Source organism: Ornithodoros turicata, chromosome 1 (genome assembly GCF_037126465.1).
Source record: "Ornithodoros turicata isolate Travis chromosome 1, ASM3712646v1, whole genome shotgun sequence".
Classification (NCBI taxonomy): Eukaryota; Metazoa; Arthropoda; class Arachnida; order Ixodida; family Argasidae; genus Ornithodoros; species Ornithodoros turicata.
Window position 1 is genome coordinate 220982750 of NC_088201.1, and position 18987 is coordinate 221001736.

At 45.7% G+C, this 18987-nt stretch overlaps 1 long non-coding RNA gene across 1 annotated transcript; it reads left to right on the forward strand.

Annotated features, from left to right (window-relative positions):
* The first annotated feature begins 328 nt into the window (after positions 1–328).
* LOC135376849 (uncharacterized) lies at positions 329–18486 on the forward strand. The gene is made up of 3 exons (XR_010417889.1): positions 329–459; positions 2402–2522; positions 18330–18486. It is a non-coding gene; the product is annotated as an uncharacterized LOC135376849 (long non-coding RNA).
* Positions 18487–18987: the final 501 nt, after the last annotated feature.

Sequence of the window (18987 nt, forward strand, 5' to 3'; positions counted from 1 at the left end):
GTCCTTACAGCAATTGTTGCGACATTTTTGTCTTATTTCATTTCCATTACCAAGGCGTCTAGTCACGAACTGCGCACACCCAGGCGATCTTAGATTTACAACCTACACATGATATACATTTTGATGTCCCGTTTCCGAATGACTGTTGTCGTTGAATGAAAGTTGAGGTCGTGCAGATAATCTTGGCTGTCGAAATGGCTTTACAACGCAGAAATGATGTTTCATGCCTTCACACTGGGTACCGTGACAAGTACGCCATGAATGGTTTTGTGCGCTTAAGTATTCAACCAGAGAATATTACTAGGAACACACTCAAGGAGCTTCTGTATAAGAGCCCAGTAGGGAGCCATGCATAGCATGTGAACCAGGGTTGACTGACGAAATCGTCTGGACAACTCAAGTCGAGATGGTGTCGTGGACATTCCTTCTCATAGTGGTGGTATTGGCAGTGTTCGACGGGTAAGTTGATAACGTTCCTTATTAGCGGCCCGGCGAGGTGGATAGTTGCGTTTGCTCTTTTCGGTGTCCCCCTCGGTAATTCAGTCGGTAGCGTGTTGGCTTGGATCGCTGGTTCAAACCCGGCCGAGGATGGTGCAATGAGGGGCGGGTAAACATTGCTTCCAGAACCGTGTGTCGGAGATTTCCTGCGTGCATGAAGAGAACTCCAGGCGGCAGAAGTTATCCGCAGCCCTATCCTGCGGCACGTGAAAGAAATATCGCCATGGTATAGGCAGATAAGCCCTACGTCTTTAACGGTCGAGTGCCTTGATCGATTCGATCACGCTGGCATCTACTTTCCGACTACAAGCATAGGCGCCTAAATTCCATCACGTTCGCCAGATGACGCTGCCTCGTACTTGTGTCATATATATGTGTGCGTGAATGAGAGGATATGTTCGAGAGAGTGTGTTGAGAATGAATGCGCGTCCCGTCAAGCAGTTGGCGCTCCTAGGCGAGTCGTCCGAAAACAGATGCTAGCTTGGTTAAATTGGTGAAGGCGCTCGGCGGGTAATCGAAATAAAAAATAAAAATAAAAAACATAAGAACGTCGTCTGCACAACTAAACCAAGATAACTATTCGGTTCACTTTGCTCACAGAGGAAAGTGAAAGCCTAGATAACTACTTAGACGAATCGCAATCGACAAGCAAGATAGCGACAAGAGAGACGAGACGGATAGTACAGTTGTATGGTGTACCTGTGACACTGAATGGGTTGACTGGGAGCAAGAGTAGCTTCATGAAAATTAAGTGAGGAGCCCCGTCTTTAATCTTAGGGATAAAGTAATTTTAGAAATAAGGAAACACGGACAACTTACAGGACAATAACTCTCAATTCGCTTTTCTTTTCTTTGCTTTTTTTTCTGGTTAACGTTGCTGTCTTTTGCTGCCACTCTATAGTAGAGCGTACGCGCATGGTACGAGAGGTAAAACCCAATGGATTCCCCAACTCATTCGCTGAGCGACTGCAAAGTTTGATGTAACGCTATTTCGTGTCACCGTGTGGCAATGAACGAAAGTTATCCAGTGTTAATATGATTCGCTTAGAATGACGTTAAATATGCCGGGTTACAGAAGTACAGACGGCCCTGCCACGTTAACCTACATCCTGCTGGCACTACCGACTTGCTACTACGACAACAAGAACAACCACCAGGCATTCCAAAAAGATCACACACAGAAAGGCCGAATTGTGAAACCATTACTGAAATAGTAATGCATTTTATCCTGCGCACGTGAAGTGTGAACCAACTCGTCAATACGCGTTTGCTAAACATGCGAAATGGGTGTGATTGTCATGGTTGCCGATATTAAAGGGGTTGTGACCAGGTCATACCAGGTTATCGTGGATGAACTTGAAAGATGGTTCTTTGCACAGATGTGAAGCGACATTGAAAGTTTCACAGCGGAGATGATTATAGAAGCGGAGAAGATGGGTACCGCGAATACCGTGAACATTATGCGGCTCTGACATGACAGCCCTCGCCTCCACCAGTGAGGAAGCGCACGAGAAGTCACGTCCTTAGGGCTGCCAATGGGAATTCGCGCAACTCTGAGGTCTGTGTCGTCTGCGCCTAGCTTGAGAGTGTTTTCCAGGGCTTGTATCTCGCTAAGAAAAACACGTAGAATAGTTCTTTTTCCTCAGTATTCTAGTCTGCAGTACAATGCGTCCATAATGTAATGAACCACGTGTATCAAAGTGTCCCAGCCCCTTCTAGCACGATTCCAATTTCGCTGCGTAGGAAAAAACAACAAAACATAAAATTTGTTTTCGACGTATGTTTCGCCAACTACCCGAAGCATCGATATTAGTTGTGATTTGAGGAAACAACTCTTACAAGATACAACTTTTACAGTGTTGTCGAAAGCACTGCCTCGTAATATCGCATATTCTTCCTCCAGCCAGGTAGAATCGAGGCAAGAGGCATCTCAACTCGCCGGTGGACCTTCGAACTCTCGTTCGCAGAACTCCGTTCCTCGCCTCTTACAAGGACAAGCACTAGGGCTCTCGTGTGATGGATCTGTAAGTATATCACATGGCCCATAGCCGCTGGTGATCTGGAACGTTGTGGTGACCCAACGGACGTTCACATGTACAGCTCGAAGCAAAGCTAACTGGAACGCCGCTTTGACCGCCGGAGCATGAACAGAGCCACCTTAGCGGCGCTTACGACATATAAAGGGACCGACTGACCCACTTGTGCAACGGGAGTGGCCGCCTTGTCACGAGCAGTTGACTCGGCATTGCCTTCGATTGTGGTTGCCATCGTGGCTTTGTTTGTGTTAGCCGCGGTTCTATGAAGGCTTATGCTGGCCGACATCTCACGGATGCGATGCCGTTGTATAATTGATACACGCGAAGGTGGTTGAGTTCGCAGAGTAGGGCATTTTCAATATTGTGATACAATAAATAAGAATGACCGTAGTCCAGTGGCAATTTTTTTGGATTTGCTGTCCGCCTTTGCGTGTATCAATGAGATCAATGGGTGTCGCATCCGTTTGATATCGCCCATCCTACACCTTTACATAATTGGCGCGAACCCAAACAAACGTCGCGATAATAACCACAGTAGAGGGTGATGCTGAGTCAACACTTCATGTCAAGTCCGACACCTCTGCAGCAGATGCAGGACAGTCGAAACACTCTTTCCCACAATTTCTCCTGGGCGCCGTCAGAGTGGAGAGACGCACTACTCTCGGGAACCACCATCCATATCTCGGGGTGAACCCATTCCAGTGATTCAGTATCCTTATTGAGAAAACTCTCCCCAGGTCTCCCGTCGGTGTAATCGAGCTGGTTTGCGTTACCGCACTTGACCCCAAGGGGCCAATCTATGTCTCCCGTGACGTGACGGTGCCTCTCTTCCCGATTCGCTGGTCGAAGCGGCGTTCTAATTACATCGGTTTCGAGCTGTGCACATAGTGTTCTGATTAGCTGCGACTCCAGGCACGTTTGCCACAAGTGTCAACAGCTCGTAAAGGCCTCGTCATAGAGCGTAGTCGCTGAAGGTGTATGGCCACTTTGTGTGACAGCAAGCTATGAATACACTGTTTGCAATCTTTTTACGTCCTCATATTGAGTGATCGAAGCCATACTTGTCTCCAAAGCGCTGCGCTTTTGTAATAATATTACCAAAAAGGCGTGCTTTCCAAAGTTCGATACATTAAAGGTGCTGTAAAGCAGCAGGGAAGCTGTTAATATTGGCAGCAGCATTTGTGAGCTTACTAAGAAAAAAATCCACACTGCAATTTTTTGTGCGACAAAAAACTGTAAATATTTTTGATACACAACTAAAATTACGGTGAAAAGACTCGGGGCGAAGCCTGGTGGGAAACAATCGCCCATTCGTCGAGCAACAGTGTTACATGTCACCAACCCTCTATTGGTTAAGTTCATAAACTAAGTAACCGACTTCTCGAACTATCTTTGAAAAATTTGCTCAAATTAGATAGTTCCTGACATATGCTCTGTCAAAACGCAATAACATTGCTACATCGCGGAAATTGGTAACAGAACTGTCAGCAGAATCACCATGAGAGTGACCTACGCAAAAATGCACCACGTTCGGCGAACCGGCGTGGTGATGGTAGCGGTCCACAGATGTCGCTCTACGCTCCCATTGTTACTGGCATGTTTATGTTCGCAGCCCTACATGGCGGGAACTGCTGAGTTCGTGTGGAGTCTTAGACACGGGGTCGCCCGCAATATTAAATCTGATTTTTTTTTTAAAGCTACGAGGTGGATTTGAACGAAATTTGTGTCGTTTGTGTACTGAGTACCAAGGCTGTCAAATGAGCCAGCAGTATCAAATGGCATGCCTGCCGCTTTACAGTACATTGAAGCGCGGCGGACGGACAGACAACAGGGGAGCACATACGCGACACAAACGAGCGGCCCCACTTCTCCTTATCCCATAACGCGCGTATGTGCGCGTCATATGCGCGCACATACGACCGTAATTCGCCACGAGCTCTTGCGCGAGCCTACCACAGCGGCTTTGGAGCGTGCAAACTTTCAATAAAACGATAACGATCGCTATGTGAAAGTTGAAAATCGGGGCCCCAGATCTTCAACTCTTTGTTATCTCATAAAGTGCGTTAAATGTATCACTTCGGTCCGTTATTCTCCACGAGCCTTTGAAGGAGCGGCTTTGGAGAGCCCGAACTCCAAATATAGCGATAACGATAGCTATGTGAAAGCTCAAGGCCGGCACCCAGGAAGAGACGGGTGCCTTTCTCTGCTACGCTTTCGTACATAGTGTTGCCCTATAAAAGCAGAAGGACGACTTAAAGCCGCCGCTCTGCTTTGTAACTGCCCTCAAGCGGGTGCTTTTTGCGATATGGCCGTCTTGTCCTGGTCGTACGTCACAAGAAACATCATTTTGATGTCATGTGACTTGGTTTACATAGCCTTTTAGCGCTTGCCGATATATACCCGACGACATAAAGCCAAGATATGAACGCATTTTGTCACCGTAAGCTATAGGATGCTTCTTCCGCGACATGGTAACCCATTTCTCCTTAGTTTAAGTATATCGTATCCGTTCAGTGCGTCTTACGCGGGGTCCCCGTCACATCTTTTTAAGTTGTCAACAGTATGAGGCCTCATATAAAACTGCGCGTTTTACTGGGAAATTATCTAATCAAAATATAGTTACTGTGGCGGAGAGACGTCCAAACCAGCGCAGAGAAACAGCAGACGCGTTTTCTTTACACACGGTTTGGCCGGATATCACGGGCGGGGTCATCCTTAAAGGGACTATGAAATTTCTCGAACCCCCATACTTTTTTCGATGGAAACTGTTCTTCCCACAGAGAAACTAATATGCCACAATTTTTTCCGGACGAAATCGCTCCACTCTGCGAGGAGCGCGCGCTGGAAATGTCTCTTCCGCGTTCCTCCTCTCCCGCGCATATTTCCCTGTCGATGGTGTAACTGTACGGACCGCTCTTCGGTTCCCCGTTACGTCACCGGTGTTGCACAATGGCAAGTAATGCCGCGAGCTCGCGCTGTGGCTGCCGCCACTGCCGAAATCTGCCGATCGCGCGAAAGCTGCTGTCATGGAGATTTCCACTCCCGATGAACGCATACGCGGGATCCTACGGCGCATGCTCCTGGCGGGATTCCTCTGCTCGGCAACACGTCACGATGACGTGTTGCTGAGCCGGCCGTGGTCGCGTCAAGTCACCCGTTGTGTCTCCGCTCGGCAGCTCGTCACGGCACGGCGCCAGCTGTCCTCCCTTCGCCGCTCCGTTTAAATTCCCTCCCGAGAAACCCGCTCGCGCGACGAAAGTAAAATTTCGGTTCTAGACTCAGAAAAATGTCTTCTTTCGAACGAAACGAAGAAAAAAATCGTTTCATAGTCCCTTTAAGGTCCCGTGAGCGTTGACTTTTTCTTTTACACGTGACCACCACTTGTCCACAATGCATTGCGTCCGCCCAGCATGCTTTCGTATATTGTGCAATACATTGGCGGGCACCCTTGTTTATAGAAGTCTACCCGCGCGGCAGGATATGCATGCCATGCGGGTCATGTGTGCTGAATGGAAATGGAACATAGTGTTACCCACATATGGAGCTCCGAACACCATTCTCTTCTGGCAAATTTCAAGTGGTGAGTCACGTTGTAAAAAGTTCGTATCCCGTATCCCGTATTCGGGCGCGTCGCAAAACACCCAAGCGGCTAGGATCACAGCAGATTCATGTAACCAGAAGATGCGCTGCGATTAACGCAGGATTATGTTGCGGGACAGTTCAGGATCGCGGTCTGTATTCGTGAGAACGAGGAAGTACAAGGTCATGTGGCTGCAGCTTGCGCGGTGTATTTTGTAGGTGAAGGAGCAGGTCATGATTAATGTGACACCGTGGGGTGCCAGTTTGGCGGAAACAGCACGGAGCCACTTTTGCGAAGAGAACTGCTCGAGCACAGTGCCGACTGGACTGAGCAGAGCGTGAACGGAACGGAACTGAAGTGCCGCAACCACATAAAGCAAAATCTCCACGTTGAGGTTGCCATGGTGAAGTGGCGGCGAAGTGCTACTCCCGAGTCTTCTTGTTCTTCTTCTTGTTAACTGGGTATTTGCAGGATTTGCCTTTCAGTACGCTCTGATTCGCATTACATCGTCACTGCACGGGCGGAGAAGAGTGCGAAGCTGGAACACAAATGTGGTCACAGAGGCGTGTTTGTGGCATTGGTAGCGTGTTTCGTTGGCGCATATATATACAATTCACTCGAGCTGCGTCATGCCCACCCACCCACTGTCGGCTGTGCTGTCTGGGGTTTTCCTGCGTTTTCCTCGGACGCTTTCAGACTTATGTCAGCACAGTTCCCTTAGAAGTCAGCCCAGGACACATATTCCCCCAGAGCGGTAGTCGTGACGCTGCCCACCTCTGTGAGGCCAACAACGACGATCCCTTTCACCACCACCACCATCACCCGAAAGATGTATTCTTGGCAGAACAGAGCACAGCGCTCGAGCGCACATTGCTGACGTAGTCGGTCACCCGAATTTCGACATTCCATTTACGTTCTGCTTGGATTCAGTTGGTAAAAGAGCGGGATGAGGTCGGTCTCTTTCGGGAAAAAGTCGACGTGCATCAATGTAAACGGCGCCATATTATTGTCATTCCAGTTTCCAAGATGCAGTGCGTTTGTGTCGCATTAATGTAAACGTGGCAAGTTCTGCAATAGACGCCGCTTCAGCGTTGTGCGTCTAGGGCGTGGTGTGTAAACTTCTCTTCGCAACATCGCTTTGAATACGGTATTCGAACGTATTGCATCGTATTTTTGCAAAACGATGCTCAATCGCTTCGAAATATGCCAGGAGATAATGTCCTTCAGAGCTCTCTGTAACGAACACAATGTTCCATCTGCATTGGCTAATTGTCGAGCATGACCTGCAGCGTGGCGACTGTTCACAGTAATACCCTGTATTATATTCGCAGGGACACAGGGATAGCGCGAGGGCGTCTGTCTCGGAGAGGCAAATATTCGTATCTTCGCAGACGCGTATTTCCATCATCCACAACGTGAGAGGGGAAAGGAGTACAGTGCCGCCTCATGCGTCGAAGATGAGCTTTAACTTGCGGAAACAAAACAAAAACAAATGTATTGGGTGACTCTATCGGAACTGGCCTAATCTTGTGTTGCATTTTCTGTTTCCTTCTAATCTTTTTCCAGGACGCGAGAAGCGACAGTGTGAACTTTCGTCCTCTCACATTAGGGGTGAAGGAAAGACGAGTCTTCTAAGAAGCGCAATGAACAAAATAAAGAAAAAAAATGGCGTTCCTTCGCGAATTTTTTGTGGGCGATCTATCGAACGGATGTTTGTTCTGAAAACGGCTACGTATCAGGTGACCGAAAGGAACAGATGTTCTCATTGGGACAGCTTTGTAGCTTTTATAATTAAAAAGTTAATTAAGACATTGCCTTTGGACTTTGCTAATGCCCTCAAAGGGAGTGCCCTTCAGCATATGCTATATTGCAAGTGATTTCATGTTGGAAAAAGTGTTATATATATTTAAAAAAATATATGTTTGCAGTTAGCTGGGACACCCTGTATATTGAAAAATCTCCGGAGAGGAGGAACAGGAAAAAAGGATGGCTTACTCACACGATTGCCACGTGGAGCAATCTCAGCCGAGTCCCTCAACAATACAGTCTAAATAGTTCCAGGGCGTAAGTCAAAGGCGGCAAGTCAAACAACATACATACATATATACAAAGCTTAAGCAATCAAAAACTCTGAATCCTAGGGGTCAAAGCCGAAAAGAAGGTATGAATGGGTTGTATTGACTATGACGATATTGGATACGGGTTTCACGGTAAAGTGGTGGTTAAATGTCACATATGTCGATTTTGAAGTGCCCCAAAACTGAGTGATGCTCGCGCTGCGTGTTGATTAACGAACACTAAATACGTGTGGGAAATATCTTGGTCCAACTGTTTGTAGTTTTTTAAGAAAACATTTCTTTTTTTAGTTTCGCAGCCCGCCCGTCCGATCATCGGCAAACCCTCCGCAATGGCGCACCGACGTCACTGCTCAAGGTTTATCTGTCTTGGGCTTGGCATGGACTCTTGACTTGGCCGCTTTGCTTCTCTGGTTTCATTCTCTGTGCATCGTATATTCGAACAGCCGTTATGTTATTGCTAAGACTGAAACAAAGCATGTGAACATTTCTTTGGCACGGCGTCATTTGGAAAGCGCGCTTTCTTGTGCTCACCTTGACTTTTATGAGCTGAAGCGATATGATACGTGATATGCCACGGCGAAGATGTCAAGAATGCGACGATGCTACGCTGTTAGAAGAATTCATCGGAGCATTCAAGTGGTTACCTATTATGAGTTGCTGAAAGACCAAGCAATGCTAATCTCTTGGCTGACAGAGACAGCCGTGAGGACTGAGTTCCACTCTAAGGATGTTGTCCGAAAATGTGACCATAGGATACGCGCGGCTCCGGAGGCAAATTGGAATCTTGGCACGAAATCATCTGAAGTGAGATAACCGACACACAAATTTGGAACGTGCCACGGACGATCAAGGCGAAAAACGAGAGCTAAGGTAAGTCGCCGTTCGGATATCAAAATAGGAAGCTTCATGAATCGATTGTGCAGCTGTCCTACTACGCTTCCTCTGATATAGTCACGATTAACAACACAACAGTATTGATAATCTAACTTCTGAATTACCACAGGTGCACGCTGAAGGCGGAAATGAAGCAGGGTCAGGCTTGCATCTGGTGCATGAAGACATTGATGACACGTTAGTTGCAGTCTAGCTGCCACCAACAGGTGTGACAATGCGATGTTATAATGTGAGCATTCACTTATATTCCGCTTTTCATGGGCCCATTCATGCAGACATCTTGGCACCACTCTTAAATCTGCCCTCAACATTGCAACCTCTGCTTTCGTAGTGGAAAACAAAGGTCGCCATTCCGATTAACTGCTACCTCCCAGTCCACTTTTGCTGTCCAAAGTCTGTTTCCTATGGACGGGTGGTACAAGCGCTTCACTGTCGGATATAGGAGGTAGGTTACATTACTTCAGTTAATTTGCCTTTAGCACATTTTTGTTACTGTTAGCTGGATTACCGTTGGGCATACAATCCTTCCTGACACGCAGAAGCTGATGTCGACACCGATAACGTTTTAGAATTTTCACTCTCATCAACGTCCATTGAGGAAGGTGCATTTACTATCTGTGATTGTTTGATTGAAGAATAGCCCAGAATTCATGTTAACATTGTCTGCTCTTATTAATGTACTGTCTGTGTTCTGAAAGCTAAGAAAAATGGTAACTATTTTGAATTGAATTGAATGTTTATTTCATCAAATAATATTTGATGGGGAAACTGGGGAAAAAGCTACAGCTAGCTTGACTAGTTCCCACCTCCCAAACACTTGACATGCAAGGAAAAGGAAATGACCCGAGCATACATGGGTATACAAGCAAGAGGGAAAGATAACAAAAAAAAATAAGAACTGTTTAGAAAGACAGATAGACGCTATGATAACGATTCGCATCCGTAGTTGGTCCGGGCACGCGGGACGTTCCAGTTAATTTTATGGCGAATATTGTAGGAAGTTATATTTTGTTGTCGTTTAATTAGTTCAGACAATGAGGAATATCGGCGAACATTTATCTGTAAACACTGGAGTCTCTGTTCATAGATATATAAAACATTTATAATATTGTAAAGTTGAAAAACCCTTCTGTAGTCTCGCGACATCTACTATTCGCAGTTACACGAATTACCCTTTTTTGTAAAACTAGCAGACGTTTCACATTACTCATCGAAGTTGTCCCCGAGATTAAGTGACAGTAGTTAAGATGCGAGAAAAATAGGGAATTATACACTAATAACTTAATGCGGAAGGGGAACATGTGTCTATACCTACTACATATACCAACTATTTTGCACAGTTTCCTCCGTATACACTCAATATGTTCATCCCACTATAGATATTCATTGAAAACTACACCTAAGCATTTGACAGAGTTCACAATTAAAACTGGTGTGCCATTATATACTAATTGGCTACTTACTTGTATTTTTATTTTTCTGACCAAAACTAATAGCTTTCGTTTTATTAGTGTAAATGCGTAAGGAGTTTTCTGTGAGCCATTTCACTAGTTGATAAAGTGCGTCATTTGCAGTGTCAATTACGAATCAACATCAGCACCACCAAAAAATATACTGGTATCATCCGCATACGTTACCCAAATTCACATTCAAACTGACATACATTCATCAAGATATACAATGAACAAAAGAGGCCCCAGCACACTTCCCTGTGGAAGTGTGCTTCCTTCATTTACATTTATTCCCCAACTTTATCCAATGGTGACAACAGGTCATGTCCAAGTTGCACATATTGTTCTTCTAAATAATATATCAACAACTGTAAAACTATGCCACTACCTCGTAGTGTTCCAACTTGAAAATAAGGATATTATGATTTATACAGTCAAATGGCTTGCTGAGATCAAGGAGTACACCTAATGTTAATAATTTAGATTCCAAATGGTTAATGTTCAGTTCCTTTTGTCTCAATAAGGCAGTTTCTGTTAGACCGTCCACTCCTAAAGCCATGTTGAAAGTCATCGAGAATATGGTTTTTATCAAAGAAGGCATTCAATCTGGAATGTCTAAATCTGGAATCTCTAAACCGGGGAAAATATCGGCAAAACTGAAATCAGGCGATAATTTCCCAGGTCATTCTCACTGCCCCCCTTCCAAACAACCGTGACCTTGGCTATCTTCATACAAGTATTTGTTTGGAAGACACCAGTGCATAATGACAAGTTATGTATATGAGCAAGAGGAGCAGAAATTATGGCTATTACGAACTTAACTGGTTTAATTGTGATCTCGTCTTTCTCGCACGAGTTGCTGTTTCTGAATCTCGAAAACACGTTACATGCTTCACTTTCTGAAACAGGTCGAAGAAATACTGACTCGCGTACAGGCGATATGGACGACTTGATGAAGAGCATGTCGTTCGATCTTCTTCAGTACATAACTGATCAACACTTGCGAAATGCAAGGTCAGTGGACACGCCAGGCTCTCACTGGCCTCGCAGCTAAGGACGCCACACCGGCAGACGCCCCCTGGTCTCTGCCTGTGACAGCAACCTTCCTACGTTTTCCGCACCACAAGGAACGAAGAGAATAGGTTCCCCTCAAGTCCTTCGAGACCATTTTTATGCTCTGGTAGACGCGAATTTTCCTATCTCTACCGCACCATATACCGATGGCGCAGCTCGCGATGGCAAATCCGCCTCGGCATTCGTCATCCCGTCCGAAGGCGTAGTCGAAGGACGTCGCCTGTCGCATCAGACTTCATCCACAGCTGCGGAACTCTATAGCCATAGTTTTCTTTCTGTAGCATATCGTCAATTTTACCTCGCAGGAATGGGTCGTGTTCACTGACCCTACATGTGCGCTGCAAGCAATTGAAAATTCTGGCATGCGAGGCTCATCCGCACTGCTGGTGTTGGATGTGTTAAGGGCTTACAACCTTGTCTACGAAGTATGGCACAGGCTGGTTCTCCAATGGGTTCCCGCCCATTGCGGTGTCGCAGGGAACGAACAGGTCGATCGCGCTGCAGGAGCCGCTCTCTCGTCTCTGAGAGGGACGCGTATTGTGCTGCTGAGAGGAGGTCGTCGTTCCGTCCTTCGGCGCCTCCAGACTCCTCTGACTTCCCGCCAAAGAACCGCTGACATTCTGCCCCCTGCCATGGTGGGCCGAGTTGATCCAGCGCTTGCTTTCCGCATGCCTAGACACAGCTCTCGTCAATACGCCACATTAGTTAGACACACGTCTCGTCAATAGTGCGCCTCGATGTGGCTTTTACAGCTCAGTGGTGTTTCCGCTTGAGGCAAGTTGGCTCTCCTCAATGCAGTCACTACGGCGCTATAGAAGATCTAGACCACATTATTCTCCATTGCCCACACTATCTCCGTACTCTCGCCCCATCTCTCTCACAAAATTGCTTTGTCCTTTCCCACACAGAGCCCTCCAACACTCTGCCCTCAAAGCTGTCTTCACCTTTCTGGATACCATAGGACTTCGATCCTTATTGTGAAGGGGCTCATTATCTCATTCCCCGCATCACCTGCATCAATGGGGTAGAGTGTCGCCCCTGGCGATGAAACTCCCCATCTCGAAATAAGGTTGTTGTTAGTTGTTGACTCGTCTCATTAAAATTTACATGCTCTCAACCGTATTATTTCTAATGTGCAAAGTCATTATAAGGTAAACATGACTATCCATTAACTATCACTATTTTTTTTCTGTAGTGGTGAGCACCCCTAAGTACGCCTGCAAGAAATTGAGTCTGTTTGGGATGACGAACCCTCATCACCTCATCAGCATTCGATGGTTGATGAATGTTCATGTTCTAAGCCACATGGAAACTTCAACAAACAATTCATGAAAAAGCCAGTCAGTGTTAGCACCATGAATTGAACATGGACTCTCCTGCTACCAGTCAGGGATGTTACGTTTCAGGCACTCATTCCTATTCATGAATTACTTGTTGACTTTCTCCCAATGTAGAGCTCGCCACAGCTCATTTGCCTCTCTGTTAATGTTGCAGCTTGTGTTGTGTTTCTCTGTTGGTGTGTTCCAGGCTCACAGTCAGATTAACAATTACATTGGATCAGGTCAGGTTGCGTTGTAGCTGTCTCATCCTGTCCTTGGCTGCTTGTGTTCCACTATGGCCCTGTTTGCCATTGCAGAAGAAGAAAAGACCAGAGAAAAACACGAAAACAGCGATCTGGAAGGCTGTCTCTTCTAGTGCTGGCATGGAGGCAATACAATGAGGTAACATGTTCCATTCATGAACGGTACAAAGATCACAACCGCAGCCAATTATTCAGATTTTTCTGGAACTATTTTGCCTTTTGGAGCTCTGACTGCCCATTTTTTCTTTCTTTGAGCTTGATGTGAATCCCCTCTTGAGATATTTTACGATTGATGATCCTGTACAGTTAGTTAATTTTGAAGGTGTACTGTGCTGAGGTACAAAAACAGAATTGCCATGTCTGCATTTGAATATATACGAATAGCTTGTAAGTACTTTCCTTCTGGACATTCGTATTTGCATCAGGTCTCAATATTGCTGATTGGTGGAAAATGTAAATAAAGAGATTTATTTGCTTGCCAAACAATACACAAGCGTCGTCTTTTCTAGTGAGGTATTCCCTGTTCACAAGACATAAGTTGCAAGGCAAGGGGTTGTAGGGACACAATGATGGTGGAGGTTAGCATTGTTTTTTGCCACATCACATATATTCACTGTTATTCGTGTGCGCATATATGACTAGTAATGTACTGCATGTGCATAAAATATAATTTCGTATGCAGCCACACGTATGGCTCAGAAGTTTAGATAATGCACTACATAATAGATGTCCAGGCATATATAATTGTACTTCATGAGCGATAGTCATGCTAAAGCATAACTTCCGTGAATACTCGAGTTGCATGGGCCCTGAAAGCAGGGTGTCAAACCGAACCCGAGCCCGAACCGAAAACCGTACCCGAACCGTTATTTTTGCCGGAACTGAACCTGAACCCGAATCGGAGCAGAATCGGAAAAATATAATGGCGGTTCGCAACAAAACGGTTCGGAGTAAAAGAAGTCAGCATAGGCGTTCAAGTGCCTATCAATCACCGAACGAAGACACATTGGTGTTCATATCATTTGGCAAATTTTCACCTAGCCGTCAAACGAGGACGTATAGTAAGTGTGCTTTCAGCGTCCTTTTGTAACACGTTGAAGCGCAGTTGTCCTTGTGAGCGCCGCCGCTAGCCCCCAAACGCACGCGCTGCGCGTCTGCTCTTCAGAGAGGAAGCGCCACGCGGACGAATAAAGCAGGAATGTAGTTGGCCAGTTGTGTAGCTCTACAAAACATGTATATGACTAAGCTAGCGCGCACGTTACCCTTCCGCTTTGAGCAGTAGAAATTAAACAAGTCAGAAACATGAGAACTGGAGAAGGAGCGTATACGCAGAACAGTGCCTGTTTGATTGATCGTGGCTTGAAAAGTAAATGTAATTCTGCATACTGCTAGTGCAGTTGTGTCGTGACACATTGCCGTAGTGTTGTGGTTTAACTGGTACACTGCTGTGACCTCTGACGGAGCAAGGGTGGCAGACGTTCTTGTTTCGTCATGCTTCAGTACGGCTTCAGATCGATTCGCGCTGCGAATGCATGCCGACAAGCACCGTCGGCTATGTAAAATGCTGCCCATCTTATTAGACTTCCTTTCAGTGTATCTTGCTGGGACTGTGTGTGTGAAAAAAAATATCTTTTGGGAACAGAAAGTAGGAGGACTACACCGCTTCATCAGGGTGGACGCTATTTGAAAGCATCCATTACACATTTAATTCGCTAAAGGAAGTAGGGGAAGGTGGGGCAAGATGATAGAAATCTCCAATTGAATATGGATTTTTTTTCTTTCGTGTAAAACAAAAACTGGCCATACGCACATTCTCAGAGCTCTAGTGCTTCTGATCTGTAAATCAGAACGGACGTAGCCGGGTCTAAAGTAAACACAGAACAATAAATTCAAAAATGCATATTATGTCACCTTGACGCGGCCCTCGTGGAAAGACGAGACATCGCGTTGAGCAAGATGAGACACGCCGCAGTAATGGACTATCTACGAAATGACTATCTACATGATGTGCAATAAAACCACACCGAATCCGGTGCTATTTCCCTTCACTCTTCCTTGCAAACAAGGCACCACCGGTATGGTGCGTCGCTGGTCGCTCACTTTTGAGTGTGCTTCCGCGTTGCTGGAAATATCCTAGGAAGCAGGAAAATTTGCTGCAAATCCTAGGCAATAAGCAAAAAAAGATTGTCTTCAAAATCCTACCAAAGTCATGCTACTGAAATCTCCTTGTCTCACTTTACATTCCTGCAAACTATTTTGGCTCTACGTGACGCAAAAGCTAAAGGAAAAATTAATTTTTATTTTTGAGAACTGTGATGTCACGTTATGCTCCAACGAAGCGCCCGTCTTCGCGTCTTCCGGGGGTTCATTCTTCGCACTCTCTTAGCGGAGCCCACTTGACATATCATCCAACCGCTCCAAACTTGGAGAAAACACAAAGGAGCAAAAATGCATCTCTCCCATCCCCCCTCTCCTTTCGATCAGCCTCACATGACTTCTCGACTACGCGATCTTCCCCGGAAACCAGCGTCGTTGCTAGGAGTGCTAGGAGAGGAGTGCCTTCCCCAGAACATGATATCATTGCAATTTGTGGGCTTATGATTTCGTCACTCGCTGGCCACGTCATCGAAACTTGTGGAGGCACAGCAGATCTTCAACAATTGACAGAAATGCACAGAGAATTCTTCGCGTAGAGAATTCTTGGGGCACCTCCTTGCATGGACTAAATAAACTAAATAAACTCTGTTTTCCGAGTCCGGAGTGACACTTTAAATACCGGTTAGCCAAGAGTGCCCATGTTTTGCATATATCTAGATGAATGAAAAATGAAATAGGATGTGTACTTACACTGACAGAATAAGCATGCAACACGCTGCTGCACAGCTGACAAGAGAAAGGGTTACAGAAAAATCACGCGTTTTTTACGGGTCTTTACATTCCAGGCAGAAGTAACCGAACTTTTGTTTTGCTCTCTCTTCAAGGCAACCACCAATACCGGTAATTCTGACACGCAATAAAGCGGACATGCAGAACCACCTACGAGTAAAGTTTCAAGCGCATGAAGCAATGTGTCTATGAGACAGGCGGCGTCGAGCAAGAAATGTCGCATCTTGCCCGGTGTCTGATCTTGGCCCATCTTAACCTTCATGACCACTAAAAACGTCAATGCAGACAACAGCAGGAAGCTACTAGCCACGCATTTCCTGATAAAAGTAGTTGTATACGAGATATAAAATGGAACCGTTGAACCGGTTCGCGAACCGGTTCGGGGCTGCGAACCGGTTTATGAACCGGCTCGATTTCTGGCATGGTCGAACCGCGACTGAACCGGAACGAAATACAAGCCACGCCGTATTTTTTGCGGTTCGACACCCTGCCTGTAAGACTGGCCTTTGCGAATCCTTTTAGTAACGTGTACCTAACTGTAAAGGCAGTTGAGTATGCTGCAGACATGGATGTATCTTACAAACTGCTTATCATGTCCTACATGATAAATATTAAACACTAAGTGATGTGTGCAATAATTCCTCCGAAAGGAATTAATTCAGAGGCTGACCACCGATGTCTCCCATTGCGAGAGTCACATAAATTGCCTCTATTTACTTTTACACGCCATGGGCTGAGTTGTGAGTTGAAATAGCACTCAACAGATGGATAAGCTTCACCTGCTGATTGGATTTCTACAACCTATGCTATGCCCTAATTCTTCAGACCCCCGAAACAACATTTCTAAGTGGCAATATGTGCACTGGTATTTCTTTTGCATTTGCATCGTGTGCTACCACATGGCCTCTGGAGCTTTTGTGTGCATGTTTTTGTGCTACAGTGTCACTAAAAACAAAATCCAGATGTCAGACATGAAATACAGCAGTTTGTTGCGTGCTACACAACGCAGTATCACATGTGAGTCTGCGACTCAAAGAAGATTCAAAGTCCGCTTCTGGAAGATGCACAGAATCCCACAAAAAATTTAAAATGTGATTGGTAAAACTGAATGGAACCGATGATCAAGAGCGCCCGGTATTGGAAGATGTCTTTGGTCAGAGAGCTCAAAAAGTGCGTACAGCTTCAGGTCTGGGCATGACCCGTTAATGGCAGACTCCCTTTCTATATCGGGGAATGGTTCAATAGTAGTTGATACCAATGGTCACTGCAGACTGCAGTTGCAAGGAAATGTTATGTGTTTTGCACATGGTGTTCTGGATTGCGTGTCCATTTTTGCTCACTTTCAAGCAAATGTTACTTGTTCTATATACATGGTGTTCGGTCTTCCATCTCTCTGTTCCCTCGGCCTGAAGGAAATGCGCCTTCTTCCTGTGTACTCCGTCTTGTGTCTCGTTTATGTCTCCCTGTCATTGTCAACAAAATGTTAGATGTCCTACATAGTGCGTGTCCTGTCTTGCATCTCCCTTTTCCCGCAGTGAAAGGAAATATTTCTTCATTGTTCCGTCACGTATTTCTTTCTACTCAGGCTCGAGGAAACGATACTTTCACATGTGTACATCGGTTTTCGCTCAGCCTCAAGGAAGTGTTGCCATGCCCAGTGTAAATCTAGTTCTGTGTTCCATCTCTCCGCTCGATCGTTCCCAATGAAATCTCACTTTTTCCTGAGTAAATCGTATTTGGTCTCGTGCATGACGGTGAGTAAGCTCGGTGAGGGCTGAGTGTTGCCATGCCCTGTGTAAATCTAGTTCTGTGTTCCATCTGTCCGCTCGATCGTTCCCAATGAAATCTCACTTTTTCCTGAGTAAATGGTATTTGGTCTCGTGCATAACGGTGAGTAAGCTTGGTGAGGGCTGAGTGAGTTCGGCTTCACAATCCTCTGCACTGCAAGCAAAACTTCGCCGCATAATACCCTCAGGAGTAACCGTCACACAGAATGATGTCGTTGGATTTCCTAATCAGTTGCAAATGGATGACCTACACATTGTTGTGACAATATCTACAGGTTATTTTTCTCAAAAAGGGATTCGTCTGACTCAAAAATACTTTGGCATGGCTGTGCTCACTAGGTGGGTTATGTGCTTAAGGCATTTTTTTTAATATTAGCACTGGGAAGAGCAATGCAACAGGTTGCTTTCCGCTTGCATGCAGTGTTCAAATATATCAACGTAACGTTTTTAAATATAATTGCAGTGCATCGGGACGCCACGTGACTGCCTATTCTATCCACTGTGTTTTTGTACCCCTGGCCCTCTATTTCCGGTGTGTGCCCGGAGGCACGGTTACTGATAATCAGCACCCAAGAAACAGAAATTAGGCTTGCAATAAAAAAGGTGCCTTCTCCAATGGAGGTTTTGGCCACTGGTGTTTTGCTATAATTAATTTGTTTGTTTATGTCTGTGTCGCTTGTTTGCCAAATGTTTTGCCGGGATCCCCTCATCATGGATCAACTTCGTCAGAAAATGTGCATAAGAAAACGTCTGCGAGCAACCCCGATAGAAACAGGAGGTGAGTAATAGTCCAGAGGTCGATAAAGCAGAAGCGGAAAGGGTGCTCTCAATTATGAAAGGTCACCTCCCAGGTTGAAGAGGGTTGTGTCTCCATGTCGGGCATGTCCGCCAGGCACTCCTTCATTTAGGAACTCGTCAAATTTTTGCTGCAATGTAAGACTGGGAAAAAACCTTTCTGGTCCCCGAAAATCTCGAAACTATTGTACCTAATTTAAATACCCAAATCTCGCAAGCCCCAACAGCAAGCCTCAACAGCCTGCTGACTTATGGCCGGATAGGAGGGAGGACTGTTTGGCTTGGAACGTGACAGAAAAGTGTGTCACGTTGTCGCCAATTTGGAC